The 24,809-nt window shown below is 32.7% G+C and overlaps 2 protein-coding genes across 3 annotated transcripts in view; one reads left to right on the forward strand and one right to left on the reverse strand.

Moving 5' to 3' along the window:
* Positions 1–10,416, forward strand: part of LOC129803662 (histone-lysine N-methyltransferase EHMT2) — a 50,581-nt gene extending 40,165 nt beyond the window's left edge. For both annotated transcript variants that reach the window (XM_055850381.1, XM_055850382.1), the window contains one exon: positions 9,412–10,416. The gene's annotated coding sequence lies outside the window, so the exon portion shown is untranslated. The remainder of the gene's footprint in view (positions 1–9,411) is intronic.
* The window catches only part of LOC129803665 (uncharacterized), a 43,401-nt gene extending 21,247 nt beyond the window's left edge, over positions 1–22,154 (reverse strand). Inside the window, exon 1 of the mRNA XM_055850386.1 lies at positions 21,472–22,154. The gene's annotated coding sequence lies outside the window, so the exon portion shown is untranslated. The remainder of the gene's footprint in view (positions 1–21,471) is intronic.
* Positions 22,155–24,809: the final 2,655 nt, after the last annotated feature.

The following is a 24,809-nucleotide window of genomic DNA, read 5'->3' on the forward strand; positions in this document are numbered from 1 at the left end:
ACAGAATTAAAAGTGTTGGCCATTAAAGGGCAAAAATAGACACAGAAGAAAATTTCTCGCATCATTAGACTTGATGTGCCAGTTGTGGGATAATTTTTCACCCAAAAAGCTACCAATGGGAGTTAAGGTGTAAGATCGTCCCAAGAGAACGACCTCCAGGAACAACCTTTCTCTCGGTTGAACTGAGATGAGAGTACAAGAGGGAAAAAAAATCCGCGAAAATGAGGCCACACACAAAGTAGTACTCCAAAGAAGTTGCTTCCAATGACCAAGAATTTTCCAAGCATATCATGTGGCCAGAGTGAGAGAGCCAGTCATTGACTTTTTCTTACAATATCCACCAACATTAGAAGAATGATGTTTGTTTGTGAAATTAACTACTTTGGCTCTCGAAGAAAACTTGTTCTTTTGCAAAAAAGTGCGACTGGTAGTGGCAATTGTGACTTTTAAAAGCTCTTTTAACATTATCCCCAACACCAAAAAAAGGGGTTTATCATTCCGGAAAGAGTCCTTCTTTTGATGGGTTCACTCTGTAGCGAAATGCTCTGATTGATTTATTTATCGTTTTCTCTTTTGCCCTTGTTCTCTAACTACTGAATTGTATCCAGATATTTCTATCTCGCATTTGCATTTTCTGTAAAATATGTATATTGAATTACTCGACTGAGGTGAAGAAAGTGATTTTTTGATGTCATAAAAGTAAAAACAATAAAGTTTCTATCATGGGGAAGGGACTATTGGAAATACCAAGAGTGTTAATCTTTTCTGCACACTTTTATGATAGATAGCAATTTGACTCTACAAATTGAAGTATCAAGAGGTACAATTTCCTGTAACTTTAATGTTTTCTGCTGTAAAAGTGATGGAATTGCATCCATTTCTAATAAGACAGGACATGGTACTACTTAAAAGCAAGAACGTTCTACGCGTAAGAAAAATTATAACTCTTTCGAAATGTGCTCCATGCACCGGTCACTCTTGCATAATCTTCCTTATGCCTTCTTCTATACGAGGGTATTTTGAAATGCATCGAATTGGTGTATCTCGGCAAATCTCCCCTCGTGGTTCGTTTCTATGATAAAATCTTTCCATAGTCTATTATAATAATCCCAAGTGTGTCTCGGCTAAAATAGAAAATTTGTCATGATTTCGCTCTTAAGAAATATTAAGGCTGACGTCAGAAATTTCAGAAACCATCCCAAATTATCTATGGGCTACGAACATTTCATTTATTTGCATTTTCCAGCTGAAAAAAAAATCAAAGCACAGCTAAACAAAAATGCTCATTCCGATCTTTCCAAGCTGGAGTTGAATTCTCAAATAGTGTCTTGGGTAAAAGGTAAATGGAACTCCATTTGTACGAAACTGACACTCGAGACACTTCGAAATTGCAAAAGGAAGTTATTTCAGGCAGCACTGGTTGGAACGTCTTTTCTTTGGCTTCCAAAACCAATCTTCGAATGTCTTAAATTCAGATACATCTTCAAAAAAAATTATCTAACTCTGTTCAGTAGTGACCTTTCGAAGAGACAAAAGTCACGCCAAACACCAGGCCTTACCTATTCGAAATTCAACCAAATGTCTAAAGTGCAAGTTCACATTTCAACCGCTTTAGCTCTGACTGTTCTTCTATTTCGAATTTTCGGTATTCTTGACACTTCAATCGTCAACAACAGTTTTTGTGGAATTTCCGAATGTTAGAACCTTTGAATCCCATTTTTTTTTTAAAGAAATGTCTTCTTTGTGCAATTCCTCGGTTTAAATTTTTGACCTTCCGATTTGAGAGCTCCCCCCGGTTGAGGTTTTAAAAATCCTAAAAACCCGTTGGAAGTTCGAACGCTTAACTTAGGATATTTATTTCAATAAAATTGCTATTCAAACGTTCTGTCATCCTGAAATTCCTGAAAACTACACAAAAATTCACTTTTTGCAGCATTCAATTACTCACTATTGTTTTTGTTAACGATTGAAGTGTCAAGCATACCGAAATTCGAAATGGCAGAACAATCAGCGCTAAAGCGGCGAGTACGTGAACTAGCACTTCTGGCTTCCGCTAGATTTTCTAATAGATTTGGCTTGGCTTTGGATTGGTTTTGTCTCTTCGAAAGGTTATTACTGAACGGATCCATTCATTCTTGTGCAATTCCTCTGTTTGAATTTTCGAACTTGCAACGGGATTTCAGGTAAATTTTTCTGTTTTTTAATCAGCAAGGACCATTTGAAACCGAATAAACGTCAAAAGAAGTTTGTCCAGTTAGCGTTTTGACCATTGATGTATAATTTCCACTTGACATTTGTTTGGTTTCAAACGGTTTTTGCTCATTTTAGACGTAATTGCTTTGAAGTAAAGCCCAAAGGGGGATTTTTATTTCGAAAGGGAGACTTCGAACGAAAATACACTTCTTTGAATGAGCCTTGAGGAATAATGGTGCTATTCCAATGAAAAATAAGCATGTTTTTAGCACATGACTATTCTCAATTGCTTCTGTATTATCGGCTTTTCTTGGTACAATAGGGGAAAGTACACTCCCTTCGAACGTTCATGCCTTCGAATAATGTGAATTTTCTTTTAGTTCTTCTAAGAGACTTACACACTTCTGTTAAAAATTAATTACCTTATTCTCAATTATTGATAATTAAGGGATAATCATGAGTCAATCTCTTGGGAAAAGTAAAAGAAATTCACATTATTCGAAAGCATGAACGTTCGAAGGGAGAATACTTTCCCTTAGACTCTCGCTCAATCGGCTCTTTTTCAATCGAAAATTTTAAAACGAAAAATTTTGTTGACGATTTTCACGTTTAATTGTGAAGCAAATTTGCTTGAATTCGCTGTAGGGTAACGTATGGTATTTCGGGACACTTTTTAGCACTTTCAAATTTCAAACAGCTTAATAACTTCTCAAATTATTTTTTTTTCTTTGTTTATACAAATATTTATGTTTCTTATTCTATCCAGAATAAGATTCTTACCGAAAGATGTTGAAAAATGCATAATTTTTTATTAAAAATACAGTAGAGTTCCTCAAATTTGAACATTTGGGGAGTATAGATGACATTTCTCACTCCTCAAATTTGAACGATATTTTCAAAAACGTAACGGAATTCGTGTGAAATCCACTTCCCGTAAATTAAGATAAACAACTTTAGAGAATATATCAATGTAATTTATTGTGAAATAAATGGAATTTGTTGCGGAAGTTAATATAAAACGATAATATTGAGGAAATACCAGAGAAAAATGGCACTCCACGCAAAACTTTCTTCACATAACCTCAAATTTTGAGGAGTTCAAATTTGAGGAACTCTACTGTACCAAAAAATGTAAAGAAGTAAGAATAGTGTATTTCGGGACAATTGGGTATTTCGGGACAGACAAAAATCGCTATTAAGCAAATAAATGTCACTGAGCCTGACTATTTACCTTTATGTAGAAGGTCTAAACTTCACTCTTTCACAAAAATTTTGTTTAAATTTCACTTAAAGCGGTTTAAATCTAAAAAAAACTCAGCACTTTGTGTTGACATCTGCAAAATTGACCACACTGAAGGTTTTGCAAAAAGTGGAATGTGATACAATTCATGCGTATTTCACACTTTAAATTAAATATAATTTCAGAAGTTTTATGTTTGTCTGATACATAAAGAGCTTAAAATTTCATATAAAACCTAAAAAATAATAAGAAAACAAATATTTAGAGCAGAGGTGTGCAAGAAACCGTTGAAACCGAATTAACGTCAACATAAGTTTGTTTAGTAGCGTTTTGACCATTGACGTACATGTTTCATTTGACGTTAATTCGGTTTCAACGGTTTCTTGCACACCTCTGATTTAGAGGATTTTTGCTGTGTCCAGAAATACCCATATTATGTCCTGAAAAGCACCTTGTCCAGAAATACCACACGTTACCCTAGTTCCTCTTATTTTATCATGATTCTTTATAATTGAGCGCTTTTTGTGGAACTTACAATGACTTTGACCCCCGAATCTCTCGATAGTTTGCATGACATTTTGCCTCATATTCCCGATTAAGAGAGAGTCTACTGTATTGGTTCCTCTAACGACTGTTTGACCAACACAAAAAGTCGATAATGCAGAAGCAGTTGAGTATAGCAAAGTACTAAAAGAAACATGTTCATTTCTCATTGGAATAGTACTTTTATCAAATTTATGTGTCCCCACTATTTTCCTCAGTTCTCTCGTCGTGTTCAAAAACCACCGAATAGTCGCGACAGGAACCATTGCAAGGAAATATCGACTATGCAGAAGCACTTGAGAACAGTCATGTTCTAAAGAAAAGTAATCTTCAGAAGAAAGATTTCCCCTTTTAATTTTTCATTGGAATAGCACCATTAAATTAAGAATATTGCTTTTTAAGTACAATAGAATTATACAAAGACGTATAATTTCACTCAAATGCATAAAATATGACTTATAACACTTATAACGATAATATTTTGTTTTCGAGGTTATTTACTCGCGTAATGAGGATATTTTGTAAGCTTCAAGAAAGAAATTAGAATTTAGAAATAAAATTTAGAAAGTCCAAAGACTTTCTAAACTAATTTAAAGTTATTGTTCTGAAATGCTAATAGATTATGGATGAAATTCTTCAATTTCTCTTCACGCATTAACTTGTGTATTTTTTTTTAGCAATTCCGTCATGAATCTTTTATGCTTACAGTTCTTTATGCTTAATTCTCAGCTTTGAGTTTGAAGATGTACATTAATTTTGCAGAATGAATTTCCTCTTTTTTTATGATCACATCTCTGTCAGTATCAAAAGCGCGCAGGAAATCTGTTGGATGTTTGTTGATGGTGGGGCAATAGAGAAAGATTAAAACCACAATTTTATGCATATAAGGAAGCCTGTAAATATTGTCGTTTATGACAGTTTATTGCCAAAAAAATGAGATGACTTTCTCTGTGCACACAATAAAAAAATGCCATGGAGGAAAAGTGTTGGTCGAAATGCGGGTAATGGTGTAAATAGATTCTACTTTTTTTTTCGGTCTTTTGCTTCATACCGGAAAATAATTGGGGTCTTGTGATAAATAGAGAGTATGTCACAAGAGTTTTTCACTTTGTGATTTATGGCATATAAATTCTTCTGTGGTTGGATTTGACCCGAGTGACGTCACTCGAGCACCCACGTGAAGCACGTTATGCAAATTTAAATGGGATCGATCGTGAGGCAGTGCCAAGTCGGAAGGGGATCAGTGATCGCTGGACTCGCGAGATTGCAAGAGAGGTGCAAGGTGTGCCATGGGGAAGATTTTGGGCGTGAGGTTTATGGGTCAGAGAGATGGAATCGAACATAAGACGAAAAATTTAGCACATTCCAGGTCATTTCAATACCGTTTTCTCACACTCTTTCACATGTGCACAGGGCAAATACAAGCGTACCAACGATACGAAAACGGTGAATCAGTTTAAGTGTTACCTGCATCTCTTGCAGCACCCAAGTTCAATGAACCCTTCAATGACTATGTTGTGTATCTTTTACATATGTTTTTCTACTATGTTGCCTCTCGCACAGGTGAGAGAGAGGAAAATGTTTGGTTGTCGATTGGTATGGAAGGGTTCATGCTAATCGTTAGAATTTTTCCATGGTCTCTCACACTTTTTGAGATTTATTTCCAAGAAAAGGCAAAGCAGAAGATGTTGAGGTTGAAAGAGGTTCAGGAAGGCCACAGGGTTAGTCATGTTATTTGAGTAAAAAAAAGTCTTAAACATTGCTTATTGATTCTAATAAACCCCCATTCCCGATGTATAAACTATTGGAAACATTTCAGACTTGTAAGGGATTAAAAGACCTTTCCAATGAATCCAAATTTATCAAAATCGGTAGAGATACACGGTCTTGGGAGCTGTTTAACTTTTGACCTTGAAAAAATGTTATAGGGAGAAATCAAGGTCATTTTCCGAAATGGAAGAAATCACGTTTGACCTTAGGCTATTTTGTCAAAAATTTCTTTTTTTCTATTTTGTCAAAATAGAATATCTTTCTATTTTGTCAAAAATTTCTTTTTTGACAAAATTTTGACATTTGCACATACAACACTGCAAGCGCTTTTTAACGAAATTACTCCCAATGTGTAAAGACCTTAAGAGTAAGGTAATAAGAGTAAGGGATTCCAAAACCTTTCCAATGAATATGAGTTTATCGAAATCGATAGATACACGGTCCTTGGAGGTGTTTAACTTTTAACCTTGAAAAATTGATATTGAGAGTAATTCAGGATCATTCTCCGAAATGGAGGAAATCACGTATGACCTTAAGTTATGAATAAAGGCCTTTGATACATTGAGAGCAATTTTCGTCAAAAATTTTGACGTTTGCACATACAGCACTGTAAGCAATTTCCTCAAAAAAAGCGATTTTCGACGAAAACTACTCCAAATGTGAAAAGGCCTTAAGGGTAAGGTAATAAAAGTAAGGGATTCCAAGACCTTTCCAAAGCATCCAATTTTATCAAAATCAATAGAAATACACGGTCTTTGCAGCTGTTTTATTTCTTGATCTTGGGAAAAATGTTATTGGGAGTAATTCAAGGTCATTCTTCGAAATGAAAGAAACCACGTATAACCTTAAGTCATTCAAGATATTTCCTCGCTATTTCCGAAGAGCGAAGAGAAAAAGTAGACTATGGAAGAGAATAAAAAAGAGGAGTGTGAAGAAAAAGAACACCTTATCTTCGTAATTTTTTTTCAAAGAGGTTGAGTCTTTACCTCAAGGCTTATTTTAGGTTTAACTAGTTAAAATAACCAAAACTCTCAAAATAACAATAAAGTACTGGATCGGATCCTTTATTTCTTGTAACCGGTTTAGTTTGATGAGTTTTCTAAAACCTTTCAAATGAATCGTAGTTTATTGATCAGTTAAATGAGAAAATATGTCTCTTTTATGAATTAGATCTTTGACCTTGAAAAATCCTTTGGACTAACTATTCAAGGTTATTGAGACTGTACCCTATTTATTCAAATTAGAGTCACATTATCCTTTTTACTGAAATATCAATCTTATTAAAGCATATTTTCCCATAAAGACAATTTGTTGGTAGATTGATCTCCGGTCTCCTCTACAATTGAATATTAGTCAATTGTATTTTTTAGTACAAGGTAATTAATATATAAAAGAAAGAGAACGTAATACCCAATGTATAATTAAAGTTTAGCTGAATAAATTTGCACTTGTAATTTCTGTTAATGAATGTTTATTTGTTTGATATTTTACTCAACCTGCTTCGGTGTGATTTAGTACAAACCTGTGCTAAATTGTTAATTCTAGGCAAATTATTTTTATTACTTTCAGAATTTGTATTTATAAAGAAGTATTTAAAAAAAAAATGTTAAATGTTTTATCTAATTGTTCAACATTTTCCTTATTTTGTCACGATTTATTTTAGTACATGACTGTGCTAAATTATTAGCTCTTCGCAAAAAAAACTTAGTTTTATTATTAATCAAAAAATTAAGAATATTAAAAAAAAATGTAGTATTTTATCTAGTTGACTGATATTTTCCTCAATCTGCCGCGATATATTTTTTTATCTACTCGTCTGACAGTTTCCTCAATTTGTCACTATTAATTTTAGCACATGCCTTGTGCTAAATTATTATTAACTCTTTACGAAATGATTTTTCTTATTATACGAAAAAATCTAACATTAAAAAATATATTCTATTTTACCAAACCTATACTGATATTTTCCTCAATTTGTCAATACTTATTTTAGTTTTAGTACATGTCTGTGCTGAAATATTAACTGCACGAAATATTGTATATTTTTGAAACTAATTAAAACAAAAAAAACTAGGATTTTCAAACGAAAATGTTCTTCTAATTTTTTTTTGCAAAGAAAGAGTTCAATTTTGCCTAAAATCAGGAATTTGTAGCAGCTTGTTGCACTTACTGCTGCTTCTAAAATACTTGTCTGTGCTAAATTATTTGCTCTACACAAAATAATTTTATTTATTTTTATCACACGAAAAATTGAAAGAAAAAGTTTATTTTACCTTATTTTCTGATGTGCTCCTAAATCTGTCAATACTTATTTTAGTTTTAGTACATGCGTGTGCCAAAATATTAACTACACGGTATATTGTTATTTTAGGATCTTGAAACGATTCTTAAGTTTATTTTTTGAAACTTGGATAGAACTTTAATTTTGTCTCAAATAAGGAGTTTGTAGCAGCTCGTTGTACTTACTACTTCTTCTAAAATACTTATCTGTGGTAAATTATTGACTACGCAAAATTTTTTTATTTTTGTTATAAAAAAAAAATAATAAAATATGAATCGTATTTTATAGATAGATTGATATGTTTATTTTGATGTCAAAAGAATTTACATTCTGTAACTGACTATATAATTTTGTTTTTCACTTAATTCTAAAGTGAGTGCGACAATCTGTCACGAATTATTTTAGAACATGCCTGTTCTTAATTATTAGCTCTACATGAAATAATTTTTTTTATTTTTATTATACGAAAAATTGTAACGTGTTCTCTCTTATTTTACTTTCTGATATTATGCTCAATCGGTCAATACTTATTTTAGTACATGCCTGTGCTAAAATATTAACTGAATGAAATGATGTATGTTTTTTTTTTTAATTTTCGGAAAATTCTTCAATTGTGTCTAAAATCAGGAATTTGTAGCAGCTTTTTGCACTTACTACTGCTTCTAAAATACTTGTCTGTGCTAAATTATTGACTCTACGCAACATAATTTAATTTATTTTTGTTATAAAAAAATGAAATAACAAAAAATGCATTGTATTTTATCTAATTGTCTGACATTTTCTTCAGTCTGTCATGAATTATTTTAGCACATGTCTGTGCTAAATTATAAGCTATACACGAAATGATTTTATTTACTTTTATTATACGAAAAATTGTAACGTGTTCTCTATTATCTTACTTTCTGATATTATCTTCAATCGGTAAAATTAGTTTAGTACATGCCTGTGCTAAAATATTAACGGTTAAAATATTTCGGGAAATACTTCAATTTTGTCTAAAATCAAGAATTTGTAGCAGCTTTTTGCACTTTCTGCTACTTCTAAAATACTCGTTACATATTTTATCATTAGCCCTTTCTCATCACGATGTATCAATAATTGAGTTCTGAGTGGATGAAGGAGTCTCATTTGTTCAACAATTGAGAAGGCAAAAACAGATGAAAAATTGCTCAATGATTAATAATAATAAAAAATATGATGTGCAGAAGAAGGAAACACGATGGATGAGAGAACATGAAGAGCATAATTGGTGAATTGTGAGCAAAAGTGTTTATTTTTCAAGCGTGTCATAAGAAATTATTTGTATAGAAGAAGGCGCACATGGAAATATTTTCAGTGCTACCTAATGGATCAATTTTTTTTTCTCTTTTGTCACCTTTTGCAGGTACAATAACTTGTGTGAGATGATGGCGACACCAAGGAGGATGCGAACAATGGGAGATGTACATTTTGAGGAAGAGGATGGAGAAGAAGAAAAAATGGCAGTATTCAATGGGGATTAGAGGAAGAAGAGTGTTGTGTTTGGAAAAATATGGGAAGAGAATGGGAGTGAAAGGCTGCCAACCCCTTTTAAGGCTTCACCCAGGAGACTGCTGAAGCGACTGAGAGTCGCCTCAGATCACTGACCATTTGCTGGGAAGTTCCTTCACTTTGCATTTTATCACAAAATCCTCCATCTGTGAGGTGTTTTCAATTCCGGGATTTTGCCACTCTCTCCCGATTCAAGAAAATTTTTGTCCAAATTGGGAAAAGAATTGATCTTTTCAAGAAAGAAAAAAAAGAAACTTCTCCCAATTGACGACGCGACGGTTGAATCAACAGCAATCGTAAGTGTAATAATTTTCACGATTTTATTGAGTTCATTTAAAAATGGTACCAGGAAGAAGTTGTTTGTTGGAGAGAGAGAGAGAGAGAGAGAAAGAAAACGAGCAAAGTATCATGCAAATTGACTTCTCGATAGATTTTTTTGATAGCATTGCTTTAGCATACAGCAATGATTGCTGTAGCAAAAGAAGAGAATATTTGCCAATAGAACACTTCGATGAGGTCAATTTATCTTCGAGATGTGCTTAGGAAAAGAGAACTTCAAATGAGAATATTGAGGATATATATTTATTTCACTGTGTTATTTGTTGTATCATTAGATCTTCCGAGAGAGTTTTGTGCAACATTTATTTCTTACCATTAATTCATGGAACACTCTCCATTGGGGTACCATACAAGACCTCAAGACAAGACTAATATATTTGTGTTCTTGCAATTTTCCCTGCAAAACATTTAACACTGCGAAAGGTCTTTCTTTTTCTTCACTTAATTCATTTTATCAGTTAGTTGGATCTTCTTTTAAAAAACGAAGCAATAAAATATCAAACTCGAAATAAGAAATTAAGTCGTTATATAAAATTTTATTCTCAGTACAAACGGCATTCAGAAATAAACAATTCTAAAGAGCATCAAAAGCTGTAAAGCAAATTTAAATCACAAATTATCTTCAAAAAAAAAATCTTCTGGGAATGATTAACAAAAGAAATATTAAAAAGAAATAATGCAGAATAATTTTTCGAAAATGAAATATTTAACAACTTCCTCCTGTCCTCCAGATGATCTTTTTCGGGAAATTGTAAAAATGGTAAATTTTGAGAAAATAACAGTTCTGTGATCACCAGGGACAGAGGCCAAGAAAAATAGGGATTTCGGCCTCTGACAATTCGAAAATCATGTTTAGGATATTTTAAAATATATTATCCAACAAACGTTTAAATGTCCCCATTCCGCAAAATAGTTCATGTGATTTTCTTTTCGAAATTCGAACTGTCAACAGTGTCACTTTGTTAAGAATCAGTGTAATTAAAATAAAAGATAATCAGAATCAGTGAATATTGACAATTCCTTATAATGTAATATTGCATAAATTTTTGACAGTTTGCCTTAAAATTTTAATGTGAAATTTCGAAATTCACCTTAAGTTTTTCGAACATCAACGACATTGCCTTTTACCTATAATATTTTTAGACAACAAAAATCTCTGGGTGTTGAAACCTGTAAGAGAATTCTGTACCAGTCTGGCCATGCCATATAACAAATTGTGTTAGAATCTCAGCAGAGCTTTTCCGAAAAACTGATTCTTACCATTCACAAGTAGTTTGAAAGATTCGAAGATTTATTTAAAAAGCCAAAGAGAGACATTCTTGAGGTTCAAAGAGATTTTCGAAATTAGAGAATTTAAAAAATGTACTTCGAAAGTCATAGATATTTTATTGAAATCTCCTTGGTGATATTTTGCAAACACAGTACGATTTATTTTATAAAATCCATTGTCATTACAATTTCCCGAAATATGTAATTTATTATATTATAACTGTTTCGAAAAAGCTCTCTTGAGATTTGAATGAAATTTGTCATTATTGCATTGTCAGATATTTCCTGACTGATTTCCCCTACTGGACACAATTTGACATTTACAGAGATGATTTTTCGAATTTTGAAACGAAGCTTGAGAGGTAAAATTTCAAGGCGTATCCGCCTAATCAAAAGTATCGTTAGTGCTCTTTTCTATTCTGAAAGTGTCTCCACTGGAAAGGGATTTCGGACAAAATGTAATTGATATTCGAAAATTCGAATTGAATTTTCGAACAAAGTCCTAAAAGGGCTAAATGATTTTGTATAGGGAAGTATTTAATGGGAACGTCATGTGCGGCATTGCTTTAATATTCTCCTCAAGTGACATTCATGACACTTCGAAATTCGAACGAAAAATAAGTACTTGGTTTACGGAGCATGCGGCGGAATCTAAGAGTGTTTTAGAGTTAGAATATTTGGCAAAAGCGAATAAAATTGCCTTGAATATCATAATATCATGAATATATTATGAATATGAATATCATGAATTTCGATCAATTAATTTATTGATTTTCATAATTGCTCTTTGTAATTTGATTAGAACCCATTGCACTACCCAACATTTACTTCAATTCTGAGACCAAGATCAAGATCAAAATTTAAGCTGTCAAATACTCGAAGATCAAAATTTCATATTCCAACGCAATGCCTTTGTGGAACTTAAGATTCCTTAGCTAAGAACGAAGTTTTTATGATTTTCCACACTTAACGAAGCGTCACTTCTGACAAATATCTTTATTTCCCTTCTGAACTTGTTGAAATTTCTTTTTAAAAATTATTAAAATTAATGTTATACTTATGAAATATGTATAAGAGATAATAATAATCATCCATACAGAAAGCGTAAATAAAAATTTTTGATCCGTGGTAAACCTTGAAATGATTGTTTTGCGGACGTGATTGTTTTGTAATTGCTCTCAGATTGTTGTACTTTGATACATACATCTCAGAATATGCACCATTTTGATTAAATTAGATAGCAATATATTGTATTTTTTGAATTATTGTCCTTTTTGAACTCTTTATCACGAAAATGTTTATAATTTAGAGGAAATTCTTTGTGGATCTCTTCAAAATGTTCGATGAATTTGACGTGTCACATACGGTTTGTGTCTTAGATTTCAAGATTCTAAGATTTTTGACAGATTTGACATCTTTATTTTTTGATTTTTCGATTTCAGAATACAAAATTTTGGACCGTTCTTGATCTTGGTCTCAGAATTGAGGGCTATTCAATATGCAATTTATCTAAAGTCACAAATCATCAACACCGAATTGCTTATGAAACTCTTTAATTTAAATTGTTAGAAGATTAAAAATTTTAATAACCTCTGAAAATTTCTTGAAATTATTTAACGAAAACGAAACAAATTATTTAACGAAAATCTTAAAATGTATTTTTTCTAGAATTGCAAATCTTGAATTCCACACGGTTTGTGTCTTGGATATTGAGATTTCATTTCAATACATTTGACAGATTTGCCATCTTGATTTTTTGTTTATTTAAGAAGAGGAGGGTTTTGAAATTTTCAAAATGAATAATTTTTTAAATAAATTTCCAAGGAGAGCGATATTTACAGCGAACAGACTGGATTGTTCTACATGGTCATTGCTTTTATATGCTTTGATGTGTTTTATGTTCTATGAAACAATATTCTTTAAAAGGAAAGTGATATATTAGTAAAATTTGCCAAAAGTAAACACTTCTAACTAAAGGTGTCTACACATTGGGAGTAATTTTCGTCAAAAATTGCGTTTTTGACAGAAATTTGACGTTTCCTCCTATAACGCTGCAGGGAATTTCCTTAAAAAAAGCAATTTTTGACAAAAATTGCTCCCAATGTGTAGAGGCCATAAGACTAAAAAACATAACAGGTCAATTGTTATTTTTTTGGCAGTTCCATATCACAGTGTTTGTCAATTTTCGAATATTAAATTCAATATTCGAAAAATGTTCAAAATTTTATCGATCATTATTTTGTTCAGCTAATGTGAGGAGAAACCAAAACAGAGGAGTACTTAGAAATAAACTCCTCGTGAAAACTTTTCCAATTTATTTAAAGAGAATAAACACATTAGGGTAAATGTTCTAATTCAAAACCATTTCCAGACGCTTTAACTTTGACATAAGATTCAAAACATTAAGTTCATATTTTTTCTGAAGAGAATTACATAAATTTGCTCCTTGACTCTTCTAAAATGTTACAGTTTAGTGAAAATTCTTTAGATATGATTTGAAAACTTCTTAAATACAAGAAAAATACGCGAGCGTAAAATGCTTTTATTGGAAACATATTAATCCAAATGGAGACAAGGGAAAGTTTCTAATTGGAGACAAACAGTGTAACTGAAATCGCGACGAAAGGCTTCCAAAACCTTTTTGAGTTGCTCTTGAGTGCATGATTTGTTCTTATTCCTGGGCTTTTCTCCTTTCCCATCTAAAACAATCAGAAAATCTCTCCAAAAAATATATTTCCGGGGTTTCCTATTGAAACATTTGCAGACACTTCAGAAAAACCCTTTTTGTTCACGAAATAGGTAATTATTTCATTTGAAAACTTCACGTACCGTTAACAATAAAGATTAGCACTTAATTTAACTAAAATTAGCCAGTAATATGACATAAATGTTAAACAAAACGAATAAACAATAATCACCTCAATGTGTTTTTCATTGGAAAACATGGTCGATCGATGAAAAATTCGATGGTAAAAAGGTACACTTTTAATTTTTCCGAGAAATTAACAAATTAAAATTTGTGAATATGAATGGATTTTCGCTTTATTTGAAGCAAAATTAACTAAATAATGAGACTGATTTATAGAAAATATATAAATATAATTAATTAAGTACTGTATTTATCATGAAAACAATGACCTTTCCATTTGGAGTAGCAAAAAATTTCCATTTGAAGCAGGTTTTGAATTAGCTTAATTTACCCTAGTAAAATTAAAGTTTAATATAAAATACATGTGAATAATGTGAAGGACATTGCTTTTGAAGATCTGAAAATATTTCTCATCTTTGACACTTTTTTTCTACGCTAGAGGCGCTGAGTGCACTAAGTTCCAGATTCGAAAGCAATGAAGGCGTCATATTGACATTTCCGTTGCTTCTTCGAAAAGCAATGAAAAAAGCCAAAGGCCCAGTCTGTTTACTGTGATTATATCAGGTTAGAGGTTTAACCTTGTTCCCGAATGTTTCAAATTTCAGAATCTACTACTGAGTTGTTGAGCATTAGCCTTATACGGGCTTCAGACCTAAGACTTAGCTATATGGTTTGACTGATCTAATTCCTTATTAATGACGAGTTTTTGGAAAAATTTATCTTAGGATTGGATTATTAAATTAAATTTCTCGCAATTTAGGATTCTAAGACATTCGGGAAGTGGGCTAAATCTCTAGTTTAAAGACAGCTTTAGATCTAAAGTCCGTATTATAGATGTCAGGTCTGATGGCGTCATTTCACAGAAAAAAATATTTTGTAAAAATGTTCGTAAATTTTGTGAATTCCTTTGGGGGAATTACAAAATGCTCGTGAATCGTATAACCCACAAACATGTTCGTAATAGTTTGTACTTTTTCACAAACATTGTTCGTAAAATGATCATTTGACAAACATTTTTTGTACTTTTACAAACATTTGTTCGTAAATGTTCGTAAAATGTTTGACAGGAAAAGAAGCATTTACGAACAAATGACAAAATTTTACGAACATTTTTTTGTCGAACATTTACGAACAAATGTTTGTAAAAGTACAAAAAATGCTCGTCATTTAACCCATTCAGTCAATGTACCAGAAATACTTCAGATAGAATGTTCATATTTTGGGAGTAGTTTCCTACAGATTAGTAGATGAATTTTTTGAAAAGAAAAATTTTTTATCTCATATGGGGGCGCGGGGAGCCTCTGTCAAACACACGTCTTAACGGTCACTGAATTTAAATTCTGTGCATTAATTCATTACAAACTCTATTGCTTTAGATAGAGTAACTATCCAAGAACACCAATTGGCAACTAGAATTCAAATCAGGAAAGAGGAAAGAAGCCAATTTTAACAAATTCGACGAGATGTCGTATTTTCCGTCCGCCATTTTGAGCAAAAATTTTGCCTGACCTTCCGCGAAGCAAGAAAATAATAACAAAATGTATTTTCATCTCTGTCGGACTATTTTTGTCAAGTAACTGAATAACTAACGTTACTAAAAATCCATTCCCGACAGCAATTCGGATAAAAATTGCCCAGAAATAAATCATCAAAAATCACTCAATTTGCGTATGATGTATAATACAATGGTAAGGAATGGGTTAATCATATTACGAACAATATTTGTGAAAAAGTACAAACTTTTACGAACATGTTTGTGGGTTATACGATTCACGAGCATTTTGTAATTCCCCCATAGGAATTCACAAAATTTACGAACATTTTTACAAAGTATTTTTTTCTGTGTATAGAGACCAAACGGTTTCAGATATCAGATTTTAAGTTTCATTTCATTTTTTTTAATGTTTGAACATTAAAAAAAAGTCATTAATATCTATTTGTTTCTGCCCAATGATCTTCATTGAAGGGTATCATTCCCAGAAGAATAATTACGCATGATATACATAGATTTTCTAATGTTCTCTAAACAAACTTCTCGTATTCTTTAACAAGTGTGTCAAATCTGGAGCCATGATTTGTATAATTTTAAATTGTGCCGGGAAACTTTTCCAAGCATATAGTATCTCCCAGAATCATTTGGCGTATCTTGCGCGAATGATTGTCTTTCTGGGCATATAAGAGGAGAAGTCAGAGAAGATGAGATTGGGTGAGATGGAATGTCTCACGATGTTATGAACCGTAAAAACAGCTAAACACAGTGCACTGAATCTCGTCTCATTTCCACTGGAGGAGAGTCTCTTATGTTGGTGAGACACGATATGGAGGATGATTTTTCTTGGAGATGGCAACCAGTCTCATCTTCAATGCATATTGAGATGAGGAGAATATGATAGTACGACAGTTATTTTATGTTAACTCTATATGTGTTAGTGTTGAAGATGAGAGAGAGAGAGAGAAGTGAAAAAAAAATGAGAAGAAGTTGATAATATCAAAAATATACAGTGAAATAATAGCGTGACTGGATAATTTTCAGAAGGTACAAGGGGAGTGGATGAGAATAGGTTTAAGAATTTTCTCTCCTCTCTTTTTATGTATTCTTGAAAGTCTCCACCGTGGAATCCGTGTGAGATACGTGGAAATTGAAGATAGGGAAAGAATATAACATAACTGATCACAAGGCGTCATCTCCCTATATATGCATTTATCATGCAACTATGGCAGGGTAGATCTGCATCAAAATTGATGAAGAACAATAAGAAGAAAAAAATCTGACGTCAATCTTAATTTTTTCATAGCTGTAATTTCTTAACAAGTTGGTGTGATTCTGTGCAGAAAAAATTGAAAGAAGTTCTTCCCTTGAACGAGTCACTCGGTGTCAATCTTCAATATGAACCACAGACAAGTCTAATTATATGTGAGATTCATTGTCACAACAATTGTTCTTCCATGACAAAGTCAATGTCACTGGACGTTCTTGGGAGTTGGGAAATATTTTTATAAGGGAATTTGAGAATATACCAAAAATTTTAGCAGTTTGGGAAAAGTGTCTCGGATTAGGGAGAAATGGTGTGTTGTACGAGATAATTGATTATTGCATAAGGGTAGATTTCTGATCATAACCAGGCAATTATCAGAGGCGTGCAAGAACCGTTGAAACCGAATAAACGTCAAATGAAACATGTACGTCAATGGTCAAAACGCTACTATAACAAACTTATTTTGACGTTAATTCGGTTTCAACGGTTTTTGCACACCTCTGAATTATTGAATTAAATATGGAGTAAAACATTCTCCATTTGATCGTGTATAACAAAAAAAAATCAAATAAAGCGACACAAAATTTGTCCGATATGGATTTCTATATAAACATAACCTTAATTCAGTCATTACGTATTTTTGGGACATACAGTGGGTGCAAACACAAGTAGAGTTTGATTTTCCAATAGTGTCTTGGATCAAAGTTAAATGAAACTCAATTTGCACAAAAAGTCGTTGATTTTCAAAGAATTCAAATTCAATTTCGAATTTTCATGCTAAATTTTCGCACAAGATAGGGATAATTAAAGAAACATCACACTAAAAAAAACTTCGTAATGACTATTTTTTCCTATGTTTCTCGATAAATGTGACTCCGCATGATGACTCACATTTATTGAGAAACATAGGAAAATTTAGTGCTTACGAAGCATGGGAACCTTCCCCTACCATAAAAAAATCAGTAGCTAATTCGAAGTATTTTTCGAATGAATATTCGAAACTTCAAAGCGCGTTTTCTCCACGTATCATTTTTAAAATTCCTTCTAATTGTCGGAAAAGATTGCTAAAAGAGTTATTGAACGAATAAAACGAGTAATTGCTTATTCTCTTTAGAATTAAAACTTAAAATAAATGAATTTTTGCATGAATCATTTTTCTATCTTTTACAGCATGTTAAAGTCAAAATTTTGTCTCAAAAATGTATTTTTTTAAAACCTTGAAAAAAAGTTACAATTTCACGATTTTTTTAGTTTCAATACTCCTTTCAGAATTGATTTTTTTTTTAAATTGCTTTTTCGCCAACAAGAATTACGAGTTGCAGATTTCTCGCCAATTAGAGAGTACTGTAACGAGGTGCTCCAATGAACTATTCATTAGTCCGCCATTTAGTAATATATTTTTTTCGAACGAAATTATTTAAACACTTTAAATATGCATAAACATAGGGGCGACCGGGGAGGTTTGAGACAGGAGTAGTATGGGACAAGGTGATTTTTTCATTGATTTATTTATTTAAAGAGAATAAACACATTAGGGTAAATGTTCTAATTCAAAACCATTTCCAGACGCTTTAACTTTGACATAAGATTCAAAACATTAAGTTCATATTTTTTCTGAAGAGAATTACATAAATTTGCTCCTTGACTCTTCTAGAATGTTACTGTTTAGTGAAAATTCTTTAGATATAATTTGAAAACTTCTTAAATACAAAAAAATACACGAGTGTAAAACGCTTCTATTGGAAACAAATTAATCCAAATGGAGACAAGGGAAAGTTTCTAATTGGAGACAAACAGTGAAACCGCAACGAAAAGCTTTCAAAACCTTGTTAAGTTGCTCTTAAGTGCAGGATTTGTTCTTTTTCCTGGTCTTTTCTCCTTTCCCATCTAAAACAATAAGAAAATCTCTCCAAAAAAATCATATTTCTGGGGTTTCCTATTGAAGCATTTGCAGACACTTTAGAAAACCCCTTTTTGTTCACGAAATAGGTAATTATTTCATTTGAAAATTTCACGTACCGTTAACAATAAGGATTAGCACTGAATTTAACTAAAATTAGCCAGAAATATGACATAAGTGTTAAACAAAACGAATAAACAACAGTCGATCTATGAAAAATTCGATGGTGAAAAGGTACACTTTTAATTTTTTTTTGAGAAATCAACAAATTAAAATTTGTGAATATGAATGGATTTTCGCTTTATTTGGAGCAAAATTAACTAAATAATGAAACTGTGGTATAGAAAATATAAAAATATAATAATTTAGTACTGTATTTATGATGAAAACAATGACGTTTCCATTTAGGGTAGCGAAAAATTTCCATTTGGAGCAGGTTTTGAATTAGCTTAATTTACCCTAGATCAGAGTTAAAATTCAGTTTTCATTAGAAATATCCGAAAAAAATCATGCATCAATGTAGCCCCACAGCTCAAAATTGCCTCACCTCCCCCTATAAAGAGTACATTTACAGTAGACTCTCACTCAATCGGCTCTTTCTCAATCGGACGACAAATTTTGTTGACAATTTTCACGTTTAATTATGAAGTTAATTTGCTCAAATTCACTGTAGTTCTTCCTATTTTATCGTGATTCTTTGAAATTGAGCACTTTTTGTGGAATTTACAAAGGCTTTGACGCTCAATTCTATCGCTAAACCGGATGACATTTTGCCCCATATTCCCGATTGAGAGAGAGTCTACTGTACTTCAAATTTTTTCTTCAAAAAAGAATATTACGACATTTGTTGATTGAAGCGACAGATTTTTCTTTTCATTCAAATAAAATTTGGTAGAAGGTTGAGAAAATTCAAATTAAATGAAATGAGATAAAGAATGCAAAATAAGCAAGACGTTCATCCGGCCTTAATTTAACTCTTTCCGGACCGCAGCATATCGCCAGTTAAATCACCATTTGTCGTAACTTCATTTTTGCGATTTTGGGATATATACATATTTAAAATCGGCGTAATTTTGTTTATTAAACTCACTTGAGAAAAAGAAACATAGGTCCATTAAAAATTATTTTAAACAAAAATTATCGTAAGTGCCCTTAATTAATAAAAATTTATCAGAATTTGTCGTAACTTCCATTTTTGGGGAAGTTACGACAAATTTTCATACAAAGTTTGCTCTAATCAGCATTTGCCGTAACTTTTTTAGCAAACTCTTCCATATATCCAAAGACAGTGCGAATAATGCAACATTAAATCATTTTAATTCGATATTTGTGAGAAAAAAGTGAGGAAAAATCCCTGTCCATCTCTCATTATTTCAAAACAAAACAAGCGATGCGGCGCACAATCTTTATTAAATAAAATTTATGAAATAAAAGCTTTTAGTGACAAGGACCACAGTGTTTAATTGACTAATTTAGTGAAATAAAGGCACTCATTATCACTAGAGTAATTCAAATTGATATAATGTGTTTTTGAAAATTGTCGTAACTTCCAAGATCTTCATACATTAGAAGTTAGGGCTTTATAAACGATGCAAGTTACGATAAAATATTACTGTGTTTCTTCTAACATATATCTCAATATCTCAGCTTTTAAATCATTTTATAAAGATTTCCTCAAGTTAACTTACAGTTTATTAGTGACATTTTTATTATTTTGACTCAAAAGTATCGCATTCGGGGCTCATTTTTAAGAAAAATAATGCTGAACTGAAAATTTCGTCTCCTGAAAAGTTGTCAAAAGGAAGTTACGACAAATGCTGATTTAACTGACGATATAGCAAATAGTTAGAGATTTGCAAAAAATATCCTGGATTCGTACAACCTTCTACTACACGATTACGTACAAACATTAGAAAGAAAGAACTTTGGGTAGTCAGGAAAAATAATTTTCTCTATGGGTCACGGGTGACCCAATTGTCCTTAAAGGGTTAAATAAAATTTGGTAGAAGGTTGAGAAATTTCAAATGAAATGAAATGAGATAGAGAATGCAAAATAAGCAAGACGTTCATCCGGCCTCAATTTAAAGCTGAACTTTGGCTAGAAGAGAATCCCATTTCCCATAAACTAAGTGGCACTTATCAATGTTTGTCTGTGGGGATGTTGAAGATGTTGTAAATGAGACACAATGGAAGTAGCATGATTGTCTTGTGAGACGTGTTTTTTTAACCACCTCCATGTCTCAACCATTGGTGCATAATAAATTTTTCAAGGGTGCACAAGTTCAAGAATATGATGCTTCTCTTTTTTTCCTGATGGATATCCGCGGAGCATCATCATCTCTGTGGCTTGTGTTATTATTTGTTGTTCAAGTGCCGACCATTGCAAATGGTCAGTAAAATGTACAATTACACTTTGCACAATCTCGCATTGGGGAAGATGCTAAAGTTAAGTCTTTGCGCAAGAAGGGGAAATGCGAGGAAGGAAAAAAAATATCTATATATATAATGTGAAACGGCAGAGATTCACAAGAAAGCCATAAGAGTTAAATGAACTGAATTCATAGGAGAATTTTTATTGTTATTTTTTTTCTTGTGTGAAGTGTTCTTGAATTTCGAGGAGCTGGGGAAGAGATGATGGGAGGTTAAATGCCTCGGATTCTACCTTTTCTCCCCCAAGTGGATTATGCTTCTCATGGATCAAGAGCTACCAGTGTTAAGTGTGAATAAAAGAAGTATGAAAAAATATATATGTATATATGTCGAGAAAAAAAAATGAATTACTTGTTTAATTTCTCCGATGAACTCCTTGACCTCGAAAATGGCTCACTTTTTGGTCACTTAATCCCAGGTAGGAAATATCTTTTCTTTGCACTTAAAAACACTGCCTTCCCCTTTTGCGGTATTCCCTTTTGTCCAAAAGATGCGCACCTGATATTGTCTCTTCCAGGACCAACAAGTGGCTATTGCACTCTCCACTTCTCACCACCACTCGAACGAGGACACTTGCACGGAAAACGAACCAAAAAAAAAATAATTCTGGCAAAATCCAAAAAAACAAAAACCAACAAAAATAGAGAAAGAAGAAAATATTCTAAAAAGCACAAAATTCAAAAATCACGGAAGATGTGCAAGAACATTGAGCAATTGGCGGTGTTTAGTCGAGGGAAGAACTCGAGAATGTAGCGCAAGAACACACGAGATGCGCACCCATCAAGAGTAACATGGACAATGACTCGATGCTGACGACATTACGTCTTTTTATTCCCGTGTGAGGAAGACATGGATGGTTAGCCGTATGATTGCAGTTAGAAGTCTCCATGGATGTGTTCCACAGAGAGCCAAGAAATACGGTAAAATTCTCTTTCTCTCTCAATACCACAAGAACCACCATTTCACCATGCGAGAGAAGAACTTTTCTCTGCCAAGGTGAATGTTATGCCACTTCCAGCATGGAAACTTTTCATCCAAAAACCCAAAAGTTTCCGGGAATATTTCATGCCCTGGCTATAGAATTTTTCGCAAAAAGAAAATGGCGTCTGTAACGAATGATTATTGAATTAAAAAAATGAATTTTCCTACAGAATCGTATTAACTGCTTTCTAATAAAAATCCTGTGGAATTCTCATGGAAAATTCTCATATTCCATAGGACATTTTCCACAGTGTTTCTATAGATGGCTTAAGAACTTCCGAAGGAAAGCACAAAGAAATGTCAGTAGAAGTTTTATCAAAATGTCGAACAGGGCTTTATCGAACTGTCTATTGACGCTTTTTCAAAACGACTATCGATGCTTTATCGAAATGTCGATCATCTCATTATCGAAATGTCGAACGACAGTTTATTATATATCGATCAACGTTTTAACCCATTCAGTCAATGTACTAGAAATGGTTGAGATAGAAAGTTCATATTTTGGCATTAGTTTCCTACAGATTAATAGATGATTTTTTTGAAAAGAAAAAAAATATCTATTATGGGGGCGCGGGAAGCCCCTGTCAAACACGCGTCTTAACGGTCACTGAATTTAAATTCTGTGTATTAATTTATTACAAACTCTATTGATTCAGATAGAGTAACTAACCAAGAATACCAATTGGGAACTAGAATTCAAATCAGGAAAGAGGAAAGAGGCCAATTTTAAAAAATTCGACGGGATGTCGTATTTTCCGTCCGCCATTTTGAGCAAAAATTTTGCATGACCTTCCGCGAAGCAAGAAAACAATAACAAAATGTATTTTAATCTCTGTCGGACTAATTTTCCCAAGTAATTGAAGATCTAAAGTTACTAAAAATCCATTCCCGACAGCAATTCGGATAGCAATTTCCCAGGAATAAATCATGTAAAATCACTCAATTTGCGTATGATGTATAATACCATGGTAAGGAATGGGTTAATAACATGTTGAACAAAACTGTACTTAAATGCTAATTGTTGCTTCTTAAAAATATCGATAAACGCTTTATAAATTGTCGAACGGCGCTTTGTTAAAAATGTCGGAGGGCACTTTATCAAAATGTTAAACGATGCGACGCTTTATCAAAATGCCAAGCAATGCTTTGCAAAAATATCGATAAGTGCTAAATGTCAAACGAATCTTTCTCAAAATATCAAGTTGCACATTATCAACATGTCAAACACATTTTTACAAAATTGATCGATACTTCATCAAAATGTCAATCTACGCTCGATCGATGTTTTCTCGAAATGCCTATCGAAGAAGTAATTTAACTAACGTGAAGATAATATGAAGTCAGGACACGGACAATTTTCAACTCAAAGAAAAAACCTTCTCAGTTTCCCATAGCTTTCGGCGTACTGCACGCCTTCCTCAGTGGCTAGAAAGCGCACTGACGCTTCCAGAAGGGACACTCGTGTCCTTCCTTCACATGCCTATCGAAGCTTCTTTAAAATTCCGTGCGAGACCTTACCAAACTGTCGATCAACACTTTATCAAAATATCGAACGACGTTTTAGTAAAATGTCGAACGATACTTTCTAAAAATGCTGAACGATATTATAATAAAATGTGAATCGACGCTTTATAAAAGTATCAATGCTTTGCTAAAATAGCGATAAAGTTTTTCGTAAAATATCGAACGATTTTTTATCAAAATGTTAAAGAACGCTAAACGATGCTTTACAAAAATATCGATAAGTGCTTTATCGAAATGTCGAAGAATTGGAGGACAACTCATTATTTTCAGTATGTTTTTAATTAATTTGATCCATTATAATATCATATTTGAAAAGCTGGTACTAATGCCTCAAATTTCCTGAAAATAGCTCTGAGTGAAATCTATTACGAAGCTTGAACAAATGTGTTGTCCGAAGGTAGAGTCGTCTGAAGGTAGCGCGTTTTCCCATAGTACTTTTTGTTCGTTTCGCCTTGAGTTCTTCAATAACTTTTTAAAATATTCAAAAGAATTTAACTTAATAAAAGGCGTAACTTATATGGTGTATTCAAAAATGATTTCACAAATTGGTTCCCAATGGTAGGTAAACATCCATAATTATTTTGTGTGCATTTGTATTGTTCTTTCTTTAAATTTTATATATTTCTTTTTTTTGTGGCTCACTATTTGATGTCACTTATTATTTGTATAATTCATGTTTTTTATTTCTTTTCTTGTTTTTTTATTATAACAATAATTTGTTGTGCACAGTGGCCAAACAGCTATTATGGCTGGGCACATTTCTTACCATTAAGGCACTCATGAACAGCCTCACCATTAAAAATATTGTAAAAGTGTAAACCTGACCATACAACCTATGAAGGGGTTTTCCATCGTTTTACCCTGGGGGTTCGTCACCAACGCTAAGACGGCGATGGCCGCAAGGTACGGTGGGGCTAACATGAGTTATTATAAGTTATTAATGGTAATGAAAAATCAATACAATACAAAAAAAAAAATTTCGTCAGGTGCATAATCCCGAAGAGCATGATTCCGGGATCTTTTCTATACTGAACAGAGCCAATGCGGCTTACATTTATTCATTTTTGAATTTTGAGACACAAATCTCATGAAAGTATAGTGTGGTAGCATAGGAAAAAGAAGAGAAGTAACAAACGTCCACCGCCGTCTTACCGTTGGTAATCAACCTCCAGAGCAAAACGGTG

This window comes from Phlebotomus papatasi, chromosome 2 (assembly GCF_024763615.1).
Source record: "Phlebotomus papatasi isolate M1 chromosome 2, Ppap_2.1, whole genome shotgun sequence".
NCBI lineage: Eukaryota > Metazoa > Arthropoda > Insecta > Diptera > Psychodidae > Phlebotomus > Phlebotomus papatasi.